This window comes from Apis dorsata, unplaced genomic scaffold (assembly GCF_000469605.1).
Source record: "Apis dorsata unplaced genomic scaffold, Apis dorsata 1.3 scaffold_3, whole genome shotgun sequence".
Lineage (NCBI taxonomy): Eukaryota > Metazoa > Arthropoda > Insecta > Hymenoptera > Apidae > Apis > Apis dorsata.
The window spans coordinates 233877-255628 of record NW_006263306.1 but is presented as its reverse complement, the minus strand read 5'-3'; the positions used below and the strand labels follow the sequence as shown (position 1 = coordinate 255628).

The 21752-nt window shown below is 34.7% G+C and overlaps 1 protein-coding gene across 1 annotated transcript in view; it reads left to right on the top strand.

Moving 5' to 3' along the window:
• Positions 1-21752, top strand: part of LOC102670730 — a 221668-nt gene that overhangs the window by 67727 nt on the left and 132189 nt on the right. Inside the window, exon 2 of the mRNA XM_031510434.1 lies at positions 10697-10763. The gene's annotated coding sequence lies outside the window, so the exon portion shown is untranslated. The remainder of the gene's footprint in view (positions 1-10696; positions 10764-21752) is intronic.

The following is a 21752-nucleotide window of genomic DNA, read 5'->3' as shown; positions in this document are numbered from 1 at the left end:
GCTCGACGCATGCGGCTCGTTTTTGTAAACAGAGGACGGGATTGCAGCCGCGGAGAGATTAATCGTAGGTAGGGATTCTCGGTGAAGGAATCCGCAGGAAAAATAAATAGAGGATTTTTTTGGGGGGTGGACAGGTCGACGATACTAGATGGCGAGGGTGGAAATGTGTTAAAGAGCGTGGCTAATCCATGGGGTATTTGCGGCCGGCAAAATTGATAAGTTTCGAGTGGAGGGATTCGAGGGTTGACATTCGAGTAAATGAAAATTGATTAAAAAATTTTTCGTGTCGTTTTTTCCTTTATTGGATCGTGACATAGTCGAGAGGCCTCTTTCGATTTTTTATCCTGCGTTTGTTCGCGTGTTGGTGACACGAAATTTTGAGAGATCAATTTTTTTTTTTTAGAGAAAAAAGGAGTAGAAAGGATAAAGAATATAGAAATTTGTACTCCTTTTTTAATTTCCTCTATAATATTTTCTCGGTAGACAAAATGAGCTCTAGTATAATTTTTCTTCTTCGATGTACACAATTTTCCATGAGATATACGTATCGAGAAAACGGTATTACACTCGTAGATAATTTATTCCCTGAATCACGAAATTGCAAGGACCCAATACCGTCTTAATTAATCGGATAATGGAAGGAGAGACGCTCGTTCCAAAGGTGGGGTGCCGCGCGTTTCATTTCGGCCGCGTATTGGAACCTCAATCCTGTCGGTGGATCGAGAGTAATACGACGTGGACGTTATCGGTGTCGTAACTCGGTTGTATACATCGATACCCCGGCCGCCTACAGGATTGGATAGCGGCAATCCTGAATTGGCCGTGGTAGCGGGACAGCGGTTTGGTCATCTCCAGATTTGATCCCCGGGTGTCCACCGTCCCTACGGGTACACGTCAAAGCTGTCGAACATAGGTCGACAAACACGTGGATTCGTGCCACGCATTGTGGTGACGTTAGAACGGATGTGAACCGACGTCGCGTCGACCTCCTGACATTCTTGTTCTCGCGTTATCCTTCGTTCTTTGTCCCTCGTTGTTCGTTTTTCCAGGATATCAGGAAAAGAAAAAATTGCAAAATCGTGTAAAATCGAAAAAGTGAATTATTGTTTAATCGGGATATAGAGAAAAGATTAATGTATTTGACGGAGGAAGTAGGAAAACGTTGGAATAGATTTTTGTTAGTTCGATAGATTTAGTTCGATAGAGGGTGTAATTTTTATTCTGAGAGGTACGAAGAGTCAAAGATTATTCGAATTGCAAAATATATAAATTGTAGTTCGCTGTTGTATATTGGTATGGAATAGATTAAAATTTTTATTGTATTTTTATCGATTAAAAAAAGAAAAATACGGAAAAGAATATGAAGCAGATGTAGATGAAATAATTCGATTATTAAGGGGAGTAGTTAATAGATAGAGAGAAATAGGTGAATCTTAATTGATGGTGAATTTTAGAAAGAAAAAAAGATACAGCTGTCTTCAATACTTTCAACGATAATTTTGATGAAAAATTATAATATCGAAGACAGCTTTGGTATTCAAAAAGTTATTACAAATTGACACTTGAAGCTACAAAAAATATTCGATTGTTATTATCTAATTCGACTCCAATTATCGAAAATTTTCATCTCTATTATTATCTTCTACTTCGTAAAAGAATCTATTTAAACTTCATTTTATTCGCATTTCCTTCAAATTTTCCGTCTTTGCCAATATCTTCCGCAATTCGTTTAAATTTCACCATTTCGTATTTTCATATTCTCTCAGAAATCAGTCGTTGAAATTAATTCTCGATCGGTTCAGAAGCGTCTCCTCTTAGATACATTCTGCCGGTAGTTCTCGTAAAGTGGAATTCCAGAGAGAAATTTTCCTGTAGTTTGGCACGAAGCTGGGAATCGCTCTATCCATGGTTGAAACGACATGCTTGTTTAGAAATTCCCGTTACGATGGGACCTCGTATAGAGATACTCCAGGCCATGGTAATAATACGGATTCGTCCTTACGATACCATTCAGTTCCGCGATGCAGAAGAATAACGCAAATTTGATGACAGCGGCATGCAAACGGCCTCTTATTCTCGTTCACGGACCAATCGGAATTTTCCTCCCTTTTCATATCGAAAAATCTTGTCTCTCATAATCTCGATCATACATGATTAAGTTATTAGAAAATTATGGAACATTTTATCTACATTTTTTGATACATTTTTTGAGTGTCGATTTTAATGGTCGATTTTAATGGCGAATTGCATATGTGCAGATTTATATGGATAATATATAGATGTATAGAGGTGTATATTAAGGAGGATAGGAAAGTATCTTTTATTTGTTAATTGTTATTTATTTTTGGTTATGAAATAATAGTAAGCGACGAATATTATATTGGAAAGATTAATTTTCATTGTAAGTTTAGAATTTCGTATAATAAATGCAATACGATTCTCAAAATTTTTATTATTGAGAATTTTTAATTTCGTGTACTATAAGTTGAAAAGTGAAAGTCTTTTCATATTGTTGGATTATCGATCGAAATATTCATTTTTCACACCGTTTTATTATTCTCCTTTTTTTTCTCTATGCATTTTTGATGCCACTCGATTACACATGTAATCGACGGAGTGGAAAACGAACATTATCGACGATTGGTCGATATTCATTTTCAATTGGATTTCGAAAACCGAATAAAATGAAAAGACTCGAATTCATTTAATCTTTAATTGATTGAATAGGATAATTGAATTATTGGATAACATAGGATAATTTGAATTAAATTTTAAAGTATTTCGTAATTTTTTATTATATATTTTTTACGAAATAAAATCCAGTGATAATCATTATTTAAATTTAATTATTTATCGAGCTGCGATTCGACTCAAGTATATAATTCAAATCATTTCCATGACTTCTCTTCTCTGTCAACGATCCATCTTACGTATTCCATTTGTGACTCAGACGTTTGTCAAGCATATAACTCGTAGGCCACTCGAGTCTTGTTATTTGCGCGTGTTATATGACAATCAAAGTGGATCGAAGATAACATTGAACATCGCGATGCATACGATCAATGGAATCGAGAGATGACAGTCAGAAATTGCTTTTCTCGTAGTATCGTGAATCCATTTATTGGAAAAATTTTTATTACGAGCGTACCAGAACGCGACAAATTTCTCACCTAATATTCTCTATTCGTTCGATTTCAATCTCGATTTTAAATCATTCATTGTCACCTTTTTTTAATCAATCAAATTCGCAATCATTTTATGTCATACGAAATTTAAACTTGTCAAAAGTATCTAAATATTTTTTCAACAAACGATATATAGTAAAACGTGAACGAAAAATGCACGAAATTCAAAATGGCTGTGCATATTGATAATAATACTCGTAGTGAATACAAAATACGTAGTGGATACAAAAAGAAAAGCGTAGAAAATTCTTTTTCATCTTTCACGTTTCTTAGAAAAGTTCATGACACGACACGTCATCGTCATAGAATAGAAAATTTCTTGACACGTTATTCACATCGCGTGGATTGAATCTCTCAAATTGAAATAGTAGAATTTTGGATTTAAATGTAGAATCATCGAAGACAGGTGGAATTAGAATGAGAAAAAGGGAAAGAGAAAAAAGAATATCGAATCTAGGACGAAATTGAAAACACGTGTTACATTAGTAGAATTTTGGCGACGATCAGGCACCAACTGACTTATAAGGTAGCCAACGAATATGACAAATTGAAACCATGTGTTACATTAGAATAGTAGAATTTCGAATTTAGATTAAAATATGCCACGAAATTGGAAACATTGTGTTAGATTAAAATAATAAAATTTCGAATTTAAATTAGAATAATCCAAAGATATTGAAAATATGTGTAGAATTTCGAGTTTTATTAAATTAGAATAGTATAGAATTCATCGAAGACAAATGGATTCTTTTTCGTGAAAAGATATTGTCATTATCACGAGTGACACAATTTACAATTGTAGATGAAGAAGTAGAAATGACTAAGAAGTATTCGATATTTTTTTAATTTAATTTTTTAGAATTATTCAGTTTTTTTTAGATCACGTAATTTACATTAATTTACATTTAAACGCAGAGAAAATAAAGAATGAGATATGAGGAATTTCTTCATGATTAAATATGTACAAACATTTGCATTTATATTTGTAGTTATTTCTTTTGACTTTTCAAAATTAAACATTCGTGTCGATTGTTGAAACAATCTAAATATCTCTATAAAGTTTATTTCGTATTTTATTATATTATTTTATATTACCTATTATTAAATTATAATAACTAATACGTACCTCATATCTCTAGCAATAAAAAGGATTAATTTTTATTCCTTCTTCGCATCCATTCTTCAAAAATTAATTTTTTTCTTTAATAAATTAATACGATTTAATCAAATTAAAATTTTCCATTCGAATAATATCATCATTTTTTTTTTCTTTCGTAATGTATCAAAAAGAAGAAAATTAATATACGATTTCATTTATGCAAAAGAACAAAATCAACATTATCCTTTAAAGAAAAAAAAAAAAAGAGAGAAACAGGATCGTTCAACTTATTTTTTCCAACGTATAACATTCTGCATCATAAACGAGATTCCACGTAGCCCGGACAATATCATTCCAGGAGAAACATCCAGCTCGTAATACCTACTTAAGAAGTTTGCTCGCGCAAGTTTTCAATCTGCTTATAGCGCAATTATACAGGATACAGGGAATTCGATGGGAGAGGGGCCACTTGTTTTGCATAGAATTGCATCGGGAATCAGGATGGCGAAATTCGCCTGACGATGTGTATCGTGTCGCTTATTGGAAAACAGATTTTCGGCAGGTTGTTGCTCGAGGCCACTTCTCCTTCCCCATCTTTTTCTTCTTCCTCCTCTTCTTTCCTATCTTGCTATTATCTTATCGCTGTTACGCAGGAGGCTAGGAGGTTAAGTGTTCGTTACACAGAGCGAAATAACAGCGCGTTGATTTTCGAAAAGCTACGATCTAAATTTTCCGCCCGCTGTTCCGGTTTCCTTTTCAACAATGGAAAAGCGGAACATGAATATTACTTTGCCTTGATCGTTTGCATTCCCGTGAACTCGCGCAAATACTCGACAGCTATTCTTAAGAATGAATTATTTAGCTTATTATTTCGTTCCTCCGGTGAAATATTGTTGCTTTCTTATTCATTCACGATTTTATTTAAAACGGGTTTGATGTATTTACATGTGTTGCTCGGCGAATATTGAAATTTGCTCACTGGTCAAATGAATTTTAATATGTTTCATTTAATATTTTTATCGTGTCTCTTTCATCTTGACAAGTCTCTTTTGGTGGTGGTGCTAAAGGAAACGTGAGAGATTTTCTTAATTATTTTATGAAATTTAAAAAGTGTAATTGTCTTGAAAATATCGTGATCATTTTCTTATATATCTTTAAATCTTGATAAGAATGGAGATTATATAAGGAAATATAAAGTTTTTGATGTTTATCGTATTTAGAAATTCGAAATTCTAAAAAGGAATTATGAAAAAATAAAAATTAATGATTACTAAAAATAAAATTTTATTCAGAAACAAACTTCACGTGTCCTTTTATATATTTCCAAGTGGGACATCGTTGTTTCTTATTTTCTCGTTACTTTACTTTTAATTTAGTATTCCGGTAACGAGACTCCCTGGTTTAAGCTGAATGTATATGTACAAAAACTTTTATCCGGAATAAAATAGTGGAAAAGCGTAGGATTAGGGTGACCCGCACAATTTCCATGAAATTCCCTCTAATTTTCTTTCCCTCTTTCTTCCCACTTTCTCTATCTTTTTTAACATTAACATCAAACGATTTGTAAGTTTCATAATTTTTAAAATTTGTTTATCACTTTACTATCTCATCTTCTTAATATACCAAAGTAACGTAACGATGAAATTTCCAAGTTTAAATGTAAAAATTCACGATAAATTCTCTTCTCGCGAACGAAAAATTTTCAACGATAAAAGATGTAATTAGCTTCGAACTTATCGTTGAATGCTTGGAATAGAAAAGGAAATAGGAACGAAATTGATGTAATTCTATGGAAGTTTAACAAGAATTCCGTTCGAAGATTGATGGTTGACAGATTCCTCGTGTCAGAGCAAGTTTGGCTTTCGATTATCGTGTTTGTCAGGGACTGGTTCGTAGAAAGGCATACATCGAATCGGGATGGAGACACGCCGTTGAAATGAATTCTTTATCGATGTTTCTTATCGATAGAATTATCAGAGCTCGTTCTTGCGAGATCTTTTCAACCAAGAGAGTCGTAGAAATAGAATTTCCAACTTCGCTATTGTTGAAAATAACGTTATTGATCGAGTCGGTGATCTTAATCAATACCTATCGTTCATTGAATCTTAAAGAAAAGGATATTATGATATAAAATTCTCGTTAAATTTCCGCTTACATTTAAATACTTAATCAAATGCAAGATAATTCTTTCATATATGAAATTTTTTCGTAAGATTATTAAAATTAATTTCTCATTTAACGTATAATGTATATATCCAAAAATCTTTTGACTCGTATAAATTTGCTTGATTTATTTATATTAGCTTTAAATCATGCAACGAAGTGATAAATATATCATGAAATGGAGAGAGAGGATATTTGAATGGGTAAGGATAATAGAAAGGCGAGTCAATAATTATTCGAAATATATTTATTTAGAAATTTATGCATCTTGATATTAATGCAGTTCCCTTGAATTTTAATGCATTTAATTGATCCATGCAAATATTTTATCATATTCATTATTAACGATTAATTTTATAAATTTATTATATAATTATAATTATAATTCATATTTTTGTTTCTATTCAAATATAAACATGACATGTGTACATTTGAATAGAAACAAAAATATGAATCGGATTACATGAATTTCTCTTTTATAGAATTGAATTCTCACTCAATCCATCAAATATACACACGTATATTTGTACACATTGCAAATAATCATCGACTCGTCTCTCAAAAAAAAAAAAATATCAAACAATTTTTCAAACGTATCACTCTCAGCAGCAATAAATTTTCCATTCTGTCCCTATCTCCCGAATAACTATCGGGCACATTCGTTTCGCTAGCATTGCACGTGTAATAATTCGTAAGCGTTCAAATTTTCGTTTGTTCACAGGTATAATACTAGCGCGCGTTTCACACGAGTGTGTCGCGCGTCAGAAAAATGTCACGGAAAGAATAATCGCATCGATTTATACGACTATCCCCGAACGATATACGCGCCTGTAATTATCGTTCAGCCCCCAGTGTTATCTGTCCCAGGCCGACACGTCGAACGATAATAAGTGCGTGCGCCAAAAAATCGGAGATAATGTGTGTATCTGACACATCGTGCTACGATATACCCTGACTTAACAGGCGATTATCGTTATTAACTCGGCTTTATTGGCACCCGTGCTCCCCGAGGATCGTTTTTACCCCCCCCTCTCCTGCCCTTCGCACCCTCCATACTTTAGGCTTTTTGCTCGTCGAGATTATTGACAATCGAATAATTTTAGTAACAGGTATTCTCGGTACAAGTTCAAAAAGAAGTATTCTTGAAATAATTTTTTTTTTAAATTGAAAATAATTTCCTGATCATTTAAGTTTGCTAAATATATTGTGGCGCGAATCAAAGTACAAGAAAGAATTAAAATTATTTCAACGATTCATTCAAAGATGCGTAATTATAGGGATACTTATAAAACATTAATCATTTTTATTATTTCAGATTTGCGGACATATTTTCACGACACCACTTGGAATAGTAATGGAAAATATCGTCTCGTTCGTCTGAAAAATTAAAGAAACGAATAATGGATGAAAAATATCGGGCTTCTTCCGTGCAAATTCGGTGGCGAATAATTGTGATAAGCACGATTAATTGCCCGTGCAGCGAGTTCAAGTTGAAGGAAGAAATAATTACTTCCGATTTCCGGGGCAATAATTCAGCGGCCCGCCGCAAACGACGCGTAAACTATAAGTTTCTTCGTGGAACAGCTGAGAAACAAAAGAGATCCGTTTACCAAATGTTTCGATTCCGGGTAAATATTAATGAATTTTAAAATGCATCATCTCGAACAAATTCTTACCATCTCTTTGAATTGTGAAATAGTATGGAATTAGAGGTATGAGAGCAAAAAGGAGGGAAGAGTTGAAGCGAAGAGGAAATTGAAGGCTCGAGTTGAGGTTCCTGAAATGTTGGAAATTTATTTGGATGTATTAGTGGTGATTGAAGTTAGAGTTTTGAATCATAATGGTCGTGGATCGAAAATATTCTCGATCTTTTCCTCTAAATCTAATGGAAGGTAATATATTAATGGAAATAAGATAGAAATCTTAAATCTTAAATCTCGATATGAGTTGTGTTAACAAGAAATCAGAGATCATAGAAAACTTTAGACCAGGGCTAAATTTTCAATGGATCTTTGATTTTTCATATTCTTTGACACCATTTTTATTAATTCTCCTCTTTGTTAATTTATTATTTAATTTTTAAATAATTATCTTGTTCCATTGATGATGTTTGAATATATTTAAGATGAAATCGTTCTTAATCGATCTAATTTAAACGGAATTCGATTCGTATCTCGAATTTTAACGCGCTTCATTTATCAAAATTCTGTGTAACGAGAGGCGGCTTTGGCAGCTGCTTTAATTTGCCTAAACTTCAATTCCAGATTGTGTGCTTGGCATTCGATCTATACTGAATTTTATGCCTCGAAATATTGGCAACCGATCGAAAAGATCTCGATTGTCAGTTTCGAGCCCTTAATAAGTCAGGAAAACACTTCAGGCAAATTGTCTTTCCTTTCTAGTGTGCGTTCATCTTCGTGGTCATTCTATGGCTCTAGATTGTGGTTTACTACAAGGTACTTGGATATCTAGATTTAGAGATCGGATTTAAATGGAGATTAAGTATACTTGTAGCAAGAGATCCTACGAGGAGTATTTAAGTGAACGCTTTTGTACTATTGCAAGGATAAGAGCGTCTCATTTTTGTGCATTTAAATAATTCGATTTTTCTAAAATATATATATTAAAGGGGATGTAGTTTTGAAAAATTACAAAAACTGATAGGCTTTTCGATAATTTATGAAGAATTTGAAGGTGTAGAGTTATTGCATATAATTCATTTGTTTAAGCAGAAAGTCAGGCATGATAATATTACAAAAAATGCGGGAACAATAAGAAATTTTAAATAAAATCATCAAAAGTCACATATCAAATTTGTTCGTTCAATCAAAAATCTTTTTTTTCTTCTCTATCTCTACAAATTTTTTCTATAGAAATATTCTGTCTATTAATTTTTCTTTGTCTAAAGTTTCTTTGTTTCTTTATTTCAGAAATATAACTACTTCCAAATTTTCACAGTGTTTCGTACCAACTTCTGTATACGATAATATGCACCTAGTTTGTATATTTTCTACGATGAAACTATTCGAATTAAAACTTGATGCGTGCATATCCTGTAACACCAGTATCGTCGACGCGCGAAATTTGATGCGGAGCGTTCCCAGCGGGCCATTGTTAAGCGGATAATTAACGCGGGCGCGACTCTGACGAAAATCCAACCGGTTTATCCGCCGATAAAATCTCAATTAGAGGTCGCGACGGAGTATATGGAGGGCAAGGTGTCCGCGAATTGACGTGAAAGCGGACAAATGGCCGGTGAAAACAAGAGGCGAGGGTTGGAAAAGGTCAATTACACCATGAACGCATTGGTTAATGGCGCGGTCGTGGCAATTTTCCGATGCGCGGCGAAGCTCACTACTATCACTGGTTCAAATTTAAGCCTTCACGTGAAGATACTACGTGCAATCTCGAAGTTTATCTCGCCAATGTTTCAACCAGGTTCGCTCCAAGGTATAAGGTTTTCTTCGATTGCACGATTGCTGAGAATATGATGGTATTTTTGATCGAATTGTCGTCCAATGAATGTTTAAATAGTGTTTCTATCCTGTCTTCGGCATTTTTTGTATCTGTAAAATTGAAATTAGGAAAGAGTATTGGAAGAAATTGTTTTTTGCAATTCTAATATGAAGTATATTAACAAAAGTTGATGTACAAGGACGACTATTTGCTGCACGATTGTTCTCTTTTAAAAGAATGACAGAAGAAAGAATCGTGTGATAAAATATGACTGGAAAAAACGAATATGCAATTACTATTTCCAAGATAACTTAAGTGATCTTCCATAGAAGAAACAATTCAAGCACTAGACTTTGAATCATCATCACATTTCATTTATAACGATTTATGTCAGAAGAAATCGATGCTTGTACAAAGAGTCTCTCAATTGGCGTTCAGATGAATGCTAAGATTCGGTGGGTGAAATTTCTTTCGTTTTAATCGACTGGAAAAGGAATAATCGATCGGTAAATTGCGATCACGTTTGCTCGTTGACCGTGCGGCTCAGTGTACACGGTCGCTAGCAGCTCATAGGACACGCCAGCGACTATAATTGAGATTTTATCGGGCCGTTAAACGCTGCGAAGTTCCTGTGCAACACGTGCCAAAGTTTGCACACTGGCCATAGGCCGCAGGAGTTGTCGCGCTTCGATGCTTCTTTAAACGATCCACCCGAAAATTGTCCCTCGCCTGTTTTCTAATCGATCTTTCTAACGGAGAAAATTATCTTTGTTGCAGATTAGTGGGCGCTGAGATTAGTTCCACGGCGAGATACGCGATGAATGCCACGCCAGGATTCCCCAGGCAACGACGAAAGATCGGTGAGTTTTTGAATAATTGTTTTCAATTTTTTTAAGAGTCTCTTGCACGATAATTTAGCGGATATCACACAAATATTGTTGAGAAACTAGTTGAGAAACTATAAGTTTTTAGGTCTTTTAAATTAATATCTACTATTGATTAGTTCTAGTTTCTTTTTTGTTATACTTTTGAATATGTTCTTAGAAAATAGAAGAGGAATCTTTTGGAATCGTAATAAGTTAGTTCGTGAGAATGTTAGGCAAATTTTTTAGTTTAAATTCATTAAATTTCAGTAATAGAATGTTAGTTTTCAATCGTGCGAGAGTCTAAGTAATTTTATTGTATTTGAAAATAGGATTGAAAATAGGATTCAGGATATTTTAATAAATAAAGAGAGTGATAGGAGTATGTAACAATTTTTTTCTTCTTTTAAAGCAAGAATTAATAGCGTGTATCATGGAAAGCTATCGATTTCCCGCGCGATTACACCGAATAATTAAATATTTCCCTGAAATTAGTCCGACTTTTATAAATACGATCTCTCTTTCCTTGCTAAATTAGACGTTAAAATTGTTCGAACGGCGGCAAATTAATGGACCGGAAATGTCGTTTCTTCGATAAATAACTCAATAAAGAAGAAAGAATATTATCCAATTATCTTCAATTGTAGTTTCTTTACGATATCATTTATTGATATTTGTCAATCATTATTAATAAAATTTCTCGTTTTATTTCTTCTCATATGAGTTTCAAAATATCTTTCAATATTAATCTTTGAATTGATCCAAGTCACATATATTTTAGTTATATGTATTAAATAATTACATCCTCAGAAACATAGATCAAAAGTATTCCAATTTGAGCGAGCTTGAGGGTAATTCAATTATAAACGATTAAGAATTCTAAATATTTGCGTGTCAAAATTTTGTATTTTTTTAATCCAGCAAGTACGTAAAAATATCAATTTCTTTTTACAACTTCATCTTCATCTCACATTTATACTAATACTTCTGGATCTTCACTTCAAACTCTCAAAGCTTTGATTTCAAGAAACAATAAATGACTTCGTCGAACAATCGTGACAATTCCGTCAATCATAATATAAAAATCGAAGCACGATTCAGAAAATGATCTTCAAAAAACTTTCGATGGAAGTTGCGCAAAGCATCCCGTCTCGATGCATTTAAATACGTTATTTCCGTTTCCAACGATTCTCTCGATACGAAATGATTTAACGGTTCGTAAAGAAGTTGAATTCGCGTCACGAGCCGCGTGCACGCGCCTTGATTCTTAATTCTTAAGTCCTCTTACGGTTCTCGCCGATTAAAGACACCTAACGTCACCCAAGAAAATCAGAGCACAAAATATCGAACGTATGGAACAAGAAAAGGCACTTGGAAGACAAGCCTGCTACGAACGACTCCCCTTGGCTACGCTCTTAACACTTATATTGGTGATAATGTACCACCTCTGTCACGCAAGACTCTCGTTCCATGGGAGAATTCGTCGAAACTTTTGCCGCGCATTATTAGATTGCTCCTCGTTTTTGTAATTTTGTTAGAATTTCAAGTGGGTCAAGTGGAAATTGCTGTTGGATTATTATTTGTCAATCTATGTATTTTTTTTTATTTGAGACATGTGGTGTATCTTGTTTATCTTGCTCACGATGAAATTGTAATTGCTTCTCGTAGTTGAATTTGTGTTTTTGAGAGGAGAATGATGAATGGAATTAGGAGAGAGAAAATTGGAATAGTTCAGTAATCAAATTTCTTGAGCGGTGATTCTTCAATTTCAGGAAAATTTCATATGCATAATTTATTCTGAAGGATCTCAAGAAGAGATAATGTCAAATACGACGTATTAAAAAAATATCAATCGAAGATTCAGATAAAAAATGAATCGGTATTTCGGTATATAGATATATTAAAAAAGCATAAGTTTCTGTGATTTTCCAAAGAAAAATTTCAGATTTGAATAACAACGAATCGACAGTGTATAGAAATAAAATAAAAATAAATTTATTTAAAATTGTCAAAATTTCGTAAAAATTTTCCAAAATCTTGATTTTAATTAAAGGAAATTATTTCTCCAATATAACGCGAGTTCAAACTGCCAGATGCACTCTCGGATGAACACAATTACATACTTTTCAGAACAAAGAAGGTTCGGTTAAACAATCCCACGGTGGATTCGCGAAAAGTCGTTTCGAAGTGGATCCACGAATTTCAATATTCCTTATTCCGCCAACATTACGTTCCATATCCTGGCCCATACAACTTTTAAAAGCCAGGCTTTCCCGCATACTCGTCCCTTCGAATCGCTTTCCTTATTGATAAACTCGTCGAAACTACCTACGTAGAAACTTTTCGATTCCTCTTCCTAAGGGGACGTGGGAAAATAAGATCTCGAATCGAAACTATCCGTAAACAGTGACCGAAAAAGGAAGTGAGTTTCGATCGTGGCGGCGGTGAAAATGGTAAAGCGTCGCGCAGGTGGAGGGGGGATGTTGAGGGGTGCTCTCGAGGAATTCCGGTTCCGTACGAGGAACATACGTATACTTGCATAAGCTGCGGACGTGTTTAGTCTCTTGGATCGAAAGCTTCGATAATATCCAAGTGTTTCTGAATCCAGCGTAAATATTTGCCGTGATGCCAGGAAAATGGAAAAATATATCGTGCGTTTTGTTGCGAAGTAAATGATGAATTTGAATAGAAGAGAAATTAATGTGCGTTTAATTGAGGTTAACGCGAGTTGTAACTCGTTTAGAAAGAGAAAGAGAGGAATATTTTGATTATATTTATTTTACGCACTGTCAGAAGAAATCAGAAGTGTATCGAGTAATAATACTAAATAATAATCGATATCCATTACGAAAGAATTGAGATATCACACGTATGTGACGTGTTGTTAATGAGAAAAGATGATTTTGGGTGAAAATGATAGTATATTGTTGCGAAGAGAGAAAAAGTAATGAATTTATAGATCAGAGGCAAAAATGAATCAACTTTTCATTATTATTATCATTATTTTATAAATTCTTACAATTTCTGTACGAATTCTACACGAAGCTGTGATACGAAATTATGCTCAATTAATTGGAACAACATCGTCGACGAGTAAACGAGTAAGGATCGCAAATTTGTGCAGCCCTTGGGATCGAGCTTTGTTATCCACTTCACTATCCTAACTCGAGACACCAAACTCGGATCCCATCTTTCCATAATTAACCGAATCAGTACGCGCGTCGTCCAAAAAATCTCGTCCCCTTTTACGAAACAATCATTTTTACGAATCTACTTTCCATTCATCCCGCTAGAAGAACAATTAGCCACCAATCGTACTTCTCAAACTCGCCGATAATAACGCTCGTAACGTTATGCTAGAAAATTCAAGGAAGGCGTAATGAAATATTCAAATATTCATCCAGAGTCGATGAAAATGGCCCGCGAATCCATTAGTTAAGCAAGAATTTTCTAGTCGCGCCGTGTTTAATCGTCGAGACACGGGGAATCGGGGATGGAAACTCTTGGAGGGTGAAAAGTTTCGAGTAGGAATCTAGGGGTTATTCCCTTATCGGAGAAGGAAATGTAATTTCTTGTGAATAAATATTAGCAGACGAGGTTCTTTCCTCCTCTCTTTCTCTCTCTCTCTCCCCTTTCTTTTTTTCTCTTCTTTCTCGGTTTTGATACCGGCCCTCGATCAACGGAGATTGAACGCGCGTCGCTCGGAAATATCGTGGAATAATCGCGGTGAATTCAATTGAAAAGTTCCATTATCAGCGCGAGAACGGTGGCGGGGGAGTACCCACTTCCGTTAACAAGCGGCTCGGCCACGATTGCGCGCGTAATTGGTGGCTGAGAAAGACGGGCCCGGCTTTTTGAGGCGACTAATTTGTCCGATCGGTTGACAAAACTCGTTAGAGAAGGGGAAGGCAGCACGAGAACTTCTTACTTCGATGTACGGCACCGTTGGTTGAACACGTTGTTCGCCTCGATGCCGAGTTTCCGGGCTTGCATCGAGCGAAATCGATAGGGTGAGTCGTGATCCCGTTGCGGTACCTAAAGAGGGTGAACGTAAGGAGAAGATGGATAAGGACGAGGAAGATAAGATTTCTATAGGAATATAATGGAATTTAGATGACGTGGGAAAATATTTTGAATTTTTTTTAAAGAGATATAATGCATCATGATAAATAACTAATCGTAATCGAGGACGAATGATGGAAAAGAAAATAATTGAAATTGTTGATCGTACGATAAAAGTAAAAAATTCGAGCTTGAACACTCGAATCGCCAATGATCCTATTTCCTTGCGGAGAAGTAATAAATCGATTCGAAGAAAATCTGGAAAATGTATTCTCTCGAACAGCCGTATGATCGACAACGTGAAAACAACGTGGCGGTAATGGTGGTATTTACGATGGGTCACGATGAAATATTCCGAGAAAAAGATTTAGAAAATGGTGGACGAGAAGTGGAACATATGAATACCGATGGAGGGTGAACTGGCTCGATTTCAGACACAGTAGTTATATATAGTTACCACAGTCCTCGGCTTTTCCATCCTTTGGCAATGCTTTCGACTTCCCAGAAGGATACGCCTTTTTCGTGTCTGGCCATGGTTGGACTTAATTCACTGCTCGTCCGCGCAGTTGCACGGACGTATAATTCGCCTTCGTGGACGAGGCACGCCTTTTTGAGATTAATATCGAACAGTCTTTCACGACGTTGCACTGTTTATACGTCCCTTATAATTACACGAGTTCGCTTCTATCCTAATTACCATCACCGTTATCGAACCTTGCATCGCGCCAAGAGAAACGGAGAGAAAACTTGGTTTTCTTCCGATTCACGGCAACTTGTTCTTTACGAGAACGTTGAGCAATTTTCTCTCGTTGAATTTCTACGACGAATATGAGGTATGATCAGAAAGGAAGAAAGATTTCACCTTTTTCGCGTTGGTGCTGTAATTCTACTGTTTCTGCCATATTTCATAAATGAAATTTCTGAAAACTTTTCTCTGCAGCCACGTATAAAATACCCGTGAATCGATATAAAATCTCTCCTCAAAAATTAAACAAATTGTAAAATTTCAAAGGATATGGAGAATGAAAATTTCCAAAAAATATATCTAAAACGTATTACGAGCATTGATTATCATATCTTCCATATTCGAAGAAGACGAAGTTTTGTTTCGCTGTCTAGATTCACTTCGTACTTTCAACGAATAAGTTGAAGAGGAATATATAAAAAGGGATCGTATAGAAAAAGAATCGTTTCACGTGCACGGTTTATTAAAGCCATCTCGACAAAAACTTCGACATCCTTGGATGTCAGAGGTGTAGGGATCGCGAGAATCAGTTCACGGCTCGTTGAAGGTACAACCACATAGCTAAATCGTGCCGTTCTAAGCGAAATCTGCCTTCTTTTATCTCGAGTTCAACGCACCCACGCCTCAACGCGACCCTTCTAATACGATTGTTCGCGTTTCGAATTCTTTTCTTTCTTTTTCTTTTTTTAATTTTTTTTTTTTTATTCTCGCAAAAGACACTTTATCTTTTCTCGTACCTCGAGGTATCTTCGTCCGAAGCACAACGATACGATTTTGCTCGTTTTAGACCGTGAAAGTTGGCGAAAAACTCGCCGACTTGGAGGGTCACAAGATATTCTCACGGCACGAACAAACGTTTCAAAACGTTTCTTTTTCTTTTTCCCTCGAGGAAGGTGTTTCTCTATTGATAAACCTTACTTTCACATTTTTTCTTTTTTTCATCTCCTTCCCTTCTTACGAGATACGTCTACTGTTTTGCGTTTGAGAATTTAATTGCTCGGAATTTGTTATTTAGCTTGATAATCTATGAGCTCTTATATCTGCATTAATTTTAGGAGGATAGGAAGTAATTTGAATATTCTTGAATCCTAATTATAAATGTTAAGATAATTGAAAATCGTATTTTTTAAATACGAGAGGATAAAGATAAATTAGGATTAGGAATACGAAATATTTACAAATATATATATAATATAAATAATATATATTTATAAACAATATATGAGAAATTATGCTTCAAATAATTTGTGAAATCTGCTTGCTTTTCTAGTAGATATCACACCATATATATTTTACAATACTTTTAAAATAGCTTAATTTCTCATTCGTCAATCCGCGTTCTAAATTATCGTCACGCGATTCGATCATCAGATCTAGAATCCGCGATATTTATCAAATAATATTTTACCAAACATATATCTCAACTTCCTCTTTCGTCTATTTTTTTCCCTCCCAAATATTCGTCTATCTACTCGTTAAGATGAAATATTTTTCGAGCATCGGCGGAAATGATCGATCAGAAAATGGGTGGAATCGGACGAAAACTGACAACGCGTACGAATTTGTCGTCGCGGGACGACACGGTAACGCGTTGAACGTGTCGCGTGCTTTGAACACGAGCGGAATCGGTATTGGAACGATGTAACCGCGGTCGCTGTCGATCGCGAAACAATGCGTTTTACCGATATTTAGTTACGCGCTGTCAACGCCAGCAGTTACACCGAATTCGCCGATAACGCTCCGCCGAGGGCAGATTACGGGAAATTGGTCGTTGAATCGCGCGAATTCCAGACGAAAGCCTTGTTTCGTAACATTTGTTTATGTAAATCGGGCAGCTCGTCGATGCCGGTAATCTTTCGGAGGGTGGGAACATAGATTTCTATTTTTGTGATCGCTTGACGGTTAAGAGGGAAATGACTTATCCAATGATTTCGTAATTGGTTAGAAAGAATTCGTTATAAATTGGTTATAAATCGTACAAAGAAGAAAGTTGGAAGTTTTTTGACAAATATACATGTTGTTACATGTTTAGTAAACTGAAACAGAATATTTCTGTATTGATAGAAATTAAACTTTCATATTTTTAATTCATCAAGATCTTTGAGAAGATCTCACTGAGAAGGTTATATCGTGCACAGACATCGTTCTTGGAGGTTAATTCACAAAATTCCTGTTCACCCTTAGCATCCGTGGATTCTATGGTCATAACTATCCAAAGTTACAATGCTAATTGCATCTATTATTTGGACAAAGCAGTGATCTTGCGTATTTCCTGCGTGTCCGTTATTATTAGCTTTACATTTCCATATATCTTGCAAGGGCGTCGTCTGTGCAATAACAGGATGCAGTCGCTCGTGTTGCCTAAAGGCGATCGTGTCTGCTGAAACGTATCCTATACGATCCAAAGGGATACGTGTTTGAAAGGGATCTGACTTGGCTCGATTCGAGCTCTATTCTATTTATAATTCAGCCAGATGGGATAACCGGGTGATCAGATTCCGATAAATAACGCGTTCTCGGGTTTGCATGAATATTTAACGATAGGAAAGCCGGTGGAAAGCCAGTGACTACGATTCCCGCCAAGAATAATGGTTATGAGAGAAATTAAGCTCGATCGATGGTAAATCCTGGTATCATTCAAAAGATTGATACGTGACTGTAAAAGTTATAGAGTTTAGAGTTTAGTTGCCTAGTTTAATGCTACGTGTGATGATATAATTTTTAATGTTATAATTTTATGTGTTGGAAGTTTGTAAACAATTATATAAGTCTATAGGATTTTTGTGCAAAATATTATATTTTTAAAACAATGATTTCCAGATCGAAATTTTTCATTAGATAGATTATTGTAGATTATTGTAGATTATTGTATACGTGTTATTAATTATATTAGATTTTAAAATTCTTGTATAGGTTATCTTGTTTTTCTTAGAAGCGATATCTTCATATTTTCTATCCTGTGGCTAGCTTTTCTGGAAAAACATTATTTATATTTTTCCAAGATAATTTAAAATTGTCGTGACTTGAAAACCATTATTTATTAGATTTATCTTCGCATGGCTATACACACAATTTAAAAATACTTGTACATATTTTTCTTCTTTACAATAAATACAAACGATATCTGATATAAAAATATTACGAGAATCTTGGCCACATCTTTCCATTACTAAAATTTCGATTCTTTCGAAGAAGACCAAACCTCAGCTTTTCACATTTTCGATCAACTTTCTTCCTATGGAAATAGTTGGAATATTCGAAGGGAAGTCGAAGTTCATCTAACCTTTTCCATTTTTGACCGAGAAGATTTATGTCCGTGGAAAAATGTACTTCCAGATCCCGTGACTGGATCGAATCGTGAAGAAATTTGCGTGCAAAGGCGAATGAATCCGCTAGCATGCCATAATAAGAATCCACGGTGTCTTTGGACAATTTGGTCCGTTGCCAGGTTGCGTTTCATATGGAAAGATGGTTGCGTGTCGAGGCATTCTGCCCATAAATCTAGGGGACGAGACATTACCTAATATCGTTCTTACGTTTTTCGCGTTTTATCCCCGGAAAGACTTGGAAAATAATTAACTTAACTCTGTGAATCTATTATTGAGCACGTTTACCGTGAAATATATTTCTCTTTCTTGTTTTCCATCTCCGTTTCCCCGACTTCTGAAGAAATTTGGGAGTAAATTGGAATTTTAATATCGATGAAATTGATATGGTAGATATATTTTTATCAATGAAAGTACATGCAATATAGATCGAGAGATTATGTAGAAATGAGAAATTTATTAGAGACATAACGTTATAATTACTTCTACTTTTCTAAAATTAATAATATTTTATGAAATTTTCTTCGTAACCGGAATGTTATAAAGCCGAATTTAATAATATATGTTGATTAAAAAAATTAGTGGAAATGAAACTGACGGTCAACGATGGTTTAATTTAATAATCTCCATTTACATTTATTCAAATTTTTACTCGTAACACGTAAAAAAAAAAAAAAGACTCGTTCTTGTAATTCAGTACAAACCTGAATAATTCATTCGGATGAAAATTAAAAATCATATTATTATATTTATCCGATCCTTCTTGGAAAATCACTCTTTTCATTTTTTCATATCTCTCGTATATCGAAATCGTACGAGATTTTGAATTATTTCTCCAATTATCGAACTCCTTTAACATTCAATTTTATTCCCTCTCGAATCCTACCGTCTTCCCAGATCCTAATTTTCTCAATAGCCCTTCCCAATCTCGTGGAAAATATTTTCTACGGAAGAACAGGATAGGGTGGCCTGGTTTCGAATAGCATAATCGAGACACGCGGTTCCTGGATTGCGAAACAGTCTGGTACAAGAAGGATTCGAAGGAAGTTCATTCTCGATCTGTCTTTTTCTCTCTTTTTTTTTTCTTCTTTTTTTATTTTCACGAAATCCTCCTATCGACGCTAATGAGATTTACCAGCGGCGAAGCAGCGTCTTAAATTGGTCCTTGGTTCGATTATTCGACCACGGATCCAATTAGAACGATCAATAGCGCCTCCGGCATATAATTATAAATGAGTTGGCGAGTCTGTGCATTGTGCGGAATTGTGCAAAGAAATCTTTTAGAATATCTAAGGATCTAATTGGTTGATTTCGGTGGATCCAATATATTTTTGATATTGACCATATAAGAGAATTTTCTGTTTCGTTTATTTATATTTCTATTACCATAATCGTGTTGATCTGTTTCTATTTCTTTCGGCTTTATCTTCATTTCGTTTTAAACGTTTTTATTAGAAAAATTCTATTCGGGTCCAATTGGTCGTTACCTAGTTGAAACTAGGCCAGTTCCTTCACTTTTCTTTTATACGCATCAATCATTGATGATCTAAAGATCTAAAGTTGACACAATTCTATATTCAAAGTTCCTTAGTGATTTCTTCATCATCGTTACTGTTATTATTAATATTATCGAGGATTAAGGATTATTATTAATCGATTTATCTTCTATCTTGTTTCAACAATTTCTAAAACTGTTACAGATAAGATTATAACGTACTCTTGTAAGCGTGAAACGGAGAAGAATAGTATCAATTAATCCCTATGCCTCGTTCCTCAACACTTTTTTCCAACTCCAACGTATTTTGAAAAGGAGATGATTTTTAAGATAAGTCGAGGATTCCGTGAAACTGGCTCGTTCGTTATTCGAACGTCCTCTTCATCCTCTTGTCCCTTCCACGCTCTCGAACTTCCTTCCGGTCGGATCGACTTAATAGGTCTCGAGAATCGCGCGAAGGTAAATTGTGCGCGGCCACTTTGAGATCTTGAAAGTCTTTGGGAAAAGTCGAGAAGCGGAGACTTTGGTCGAATTTTAAAGGAAAGAAAGAAAAGGAAAGGAAAAATGGATTTCTCTTTTGCTTCGAGACTCTTCTTGAATTAAACGTTGCGAGGTAACTACATCGGTACCGTGTTCCCGGATCGAAGATTAATTTTGGCGTTTGTTTTTCCAAACTTTTTTCTTTTCCAACTTCTTTTTCCACTCTTATATTTCTTTCGATCAATAAATTGTCTTCCTCCGTGGAAAACTTTCTTCGCAATTTAACCGATCGTTGCGAAACCTTCAATTTCAGTTTTCACTGACGTAAATGGAACGATATATATATATATAGAATTGTACTGTAATTGTTGTAATCGTAGTATGATTCTATATTCTTCTGTGAAAAAATAAATGGAAATTTATTTATAGAAGGAAATTTTTTCGTTTTGATATCGTTTTGATAGTTTCGATTTCGGAAAATTCAACAGTTACACGTGAATTTAATTTCCTGTTGAAATACAAGATTATTCTATCTATGAAAAATGTATATATATAAAAAAAAAATACGATAAATGAAATTTTTTACCCGAAAACTTATTGTTCTCGAGAAGATGAAATTTTATAAATTCTATCGATTCAATTAATATTCAACTAAAAATATAAAAATATTCAAGAAATTGAATTTTTTTTTTAGAGGAAAAATTTTTAACTTTATTTTTTCACGCGTGTTTCTAGTCATATTTCTAGTCTAGAGAATTAATCAAATTCTGGTAACTTCACCTGACAATTTTTCAAATTTGATTTTCTCGAAAATTGTGCTCGAAGTGACAAAAATTTTATTTTTCAAACCCTCGGAACGTTATACCATACGTGTAACG